The sequence below is a fragment of the Nansenia antarctica genome (genome assembly GCF_963989245.1).
Source record: "Nansenia antarctica genome assembly, chromosome: 6".
NCBI lineage: Eukaryota > Metazoa > Chordata > Actinopteri > Argentiniformes > Microstomatidae > Nansenia > Nansenia antarctica.
In genome coordinates, this window is record NC_137676.1 from 43,476,064 (window position 1) to 43,479,495 (window position 3,432).

A 3,432-nucleotide genomic window follows, 5' to 3' on the forward strand; every position below is an offset into this window, starting at 1 on the left:
ATGAACAAGGCGAACAAGGCAGGCTTTTCCAAGACTAGCCTGAAGGAGTTAACTGACCCACTTGAACTCACTAACCAACCCTGCTCCACTTTGGTGGTTGATGGCGGATGGCTTCTCTACATGGTGACGTGGGAACAAGGTCAGACTTGGCAGGAGATTGGCAACAGTTACCTAAGCTACGTGCAGTGTCTTGGCCGTAACTCTCAAAGGATAATTGTGGTCTTTGATGGCTATAACAGATCGCCAAAAGATCATGACCACATCCGACGTACCAAGAAGTCATGCTGTGACCTCCAGATTCGACCGGATATGATACACTGGACACCAAGAGCGAAGTTCTTGGACAACACTCATAACAAGAGTGAGCTCATTCACCTCCTCTCTTCAACATTCAGAAAAATTTACATCACCGTTGAGCAGAGTGACAATGATGCTGACACTTCGATTGTGAGAGAGGCTGAGATACTGGTGACCTTTTACCGCAACGCAGTGGAGAGCATCCTCACCTACGGCATCTGCAACTGGTTCTCCAGCTGCACAACAGTGGAGAGAAATGCGCTACAGAGAGTCATGAGAACAGCACAGAAGATCACCGGCGCCCCCCTCCCCTCTCTGGAAGAGCTGTACAACACACGCTGTCTCAGGAAGGCCTCCAAGATCTCCAGGGACCCGACCCACCCTGGGTACGTACACTTTACCAGGCTGCCCTCGAAAAGGCGGTTCAGGACCCTGGCCGCTAAGACTAACAGACTGAAGAACAGCTTCTACCACAGGGCCGTCCAGGCCCTGAACACAGCAAAGACCTAAGTTCTGGGCCCTGGACAGTCTGGACGGATTGTATGGCAGCTGCTGGACTGAAAACATCAGGTGTAGTGCTGAGGCACAAACATGTACATTTCAAGCCTGCAAACTGTGACACTTTAAATAACGTGAAACAATACTATTGTGCAATATGACAACCCTAGTCGTCTATCTGTACAGTATAGTACAGTGGATTGTGTACATAGCCTTTATTTATGTAAACCAGCTCCTTCCCTTCTTGTGATTTTTTTTAAAAGTGTTTTTTTCCCCTTTCCTAACACCAGGGGAGCCACCCCTCCTAAATTTCGTTGTTTGGTACCTGTACTGTAGCAATGACAATAAAGTCCATTCATTCATTCATTCATTGGCTGCTGCTACAGATGGCTCTGTTGAGGTCAGTAACATTTGTGTAGGTATTTTACTTGCATTAGCTATGACTACTTTAAAAGAAGAGTTTTGACTATTTTTATATATTTTCACATAGTTGAACATGCATTGCATATCTTCTTCTATTTTCAGTTGCGGGCAGAAGACGCAGACGTGCTGGCAATGCTGGTGCACCATAGCTCAAGCACCAACCACCCACTCTTCTTAACCACATCGAAGGGCTCTTATGACTTCAAGAGGATCCGAGAAGCTCTCTCAGATAGAAAGAGACGCTATCTGCTCTTTTGTCACGCCTTCACTGGGTGTGATACGGTTTCTGCTATCGCTGGCCATGGGAAAACAACTCTGTTTGACAGGTAATAATAATAATATTATATCATAATGAAATATTTGTATATTGAAATATCTGAAACCTTGAAGTGCATTCTTTTACAGGTTTTGTGCAGGGGACATCGACGAACATATGGACATCTTCCTTGACATACACGCTACCAAGGATGCATTGATTCAGGCTGGTACTAGGATCTTCCAGTACATTCACCATGGGCCAGGTACTACTCTGGGTGCAATTCGATACAACATGTTCTCGCGAAAGGCAGCGGCTGGGCTGATCAAACCAGAAACTCTACCTCCAACAGAGGGTGCAGCTGCACAGCATTCTCTCCGTGCCTACCTACAGACCCGGGACTGGATCCTTCTACAGAGCATGTCTCTGGACCCCAGTGACTATGGATGGACATTAGGTGTTCATGGTTATGAGCCAGTTCCAACCTTAGACCCCATGGCTCCTGACGAGCTACTCCAGTTCACAAGCTGCAATTGTAATGGAGATTGAAGCAACCGGCGATGCAGCTGCAAGAAAAATGCTGTCAAGTGCATCTCAGCATGTGGAGTTTGTAAAGGCATTACATGCAAGAATGGTATTCATGATGTTGTTGAAGAAGACTCAGACATTGACTCCTGAAGCATTTGACCTATGGTGGATCAGTATTTGCTCTGAGTATTATGCAGCTAATTTAAATAAATGTATATGTAAATGAAAAAAGGGCGTGGCAGTTTCTCTACCAGGAAGTGGTCTTGGTGACAAATAAATGCTTGCAATCAACTCAGAATCATGAAAAATGCCTAGTTTGACCCCTCAAAGTTACTCAAGTCCAATTTAAGCATTTCGAATTTTCGAAAATCGGTTATCGGTACCCCAACTTTGAGCAGTTTTTTAATGAGGTTTCCCACAGGAGTTGAATTTCAACCTTTTAGTACATGTTATTACACACCTTTAGAAACACATTGGTGAAGACATTTTTTGGTAACGATTTACTTCGCAGATTTTCATATGTTTCCCTTACTATAGGGCAAGTAGACAGGGCAGGCAGGCAGGCGGATGTAGGCAGACAGGTAGATAACCTGGTCGTGGTCCTGATGCATAAAGAGAATACGATGAGACAGAGTACTTTTTGACATCGCAAACGTGCGGCCGAGAACGAGACTAAACAACGATCTGGCGATGAGTGGATGGGAAGCCAGGGTTTAAATACAGAGAGGTGATGAGCTGATGACCAACAGGTGAGCAGAGCGAGCAGATGGAGATGATGAGCGACAGATAAACAGGAGCCTGGCCACACCCACATGACACAACAGACAGACAGAGACAGACAGACAGACAGACAGGAGAGAGGGAGGCAGTGGCACAGACTAGGTGGAAGTGGAGGGCGTGACGGCGAGAAGGCCTGATACAGAATAATTATTGGAAGCATGGTAACGTCATTGTTGAGTTGAGTGTCATTACTCAAATCAAAATGGAACCTCAGTTTCATAATAAACCTGACATTATATGGCTGCTGGATTCAGTAGGCTATAGGCCTAATTGTTTTCAACTACATTTTTCATTGAATATTGTTATCATTTCTGACTGATATTACTAGGCTAGAGACAAGCCCTCGTATTAGTAATTAACATAGGCCTAATCTTTTAAACTCTGCTTTAACTGTGCATGCTTTGCAACTGTGCCCTACGCTACAAATTTTGGAATTAAAGCGCATTTCTTTCGGTTTTCAGGGTTTGTCAGATGGCCAGAGGAAGCCAGATAAAAGCCTATACATTGCAGATTCGCATGAACATTGCAATTGGTTTTCCAGTGGGGACGAAACAGACTGCTATCAGAGCACAGCACACACCCCTTACTGGTGATGCCTCCCCGCGGCAACGGTTCTAAAACGTCCCCGTTTGAGTCGCCTGCACTTTAGA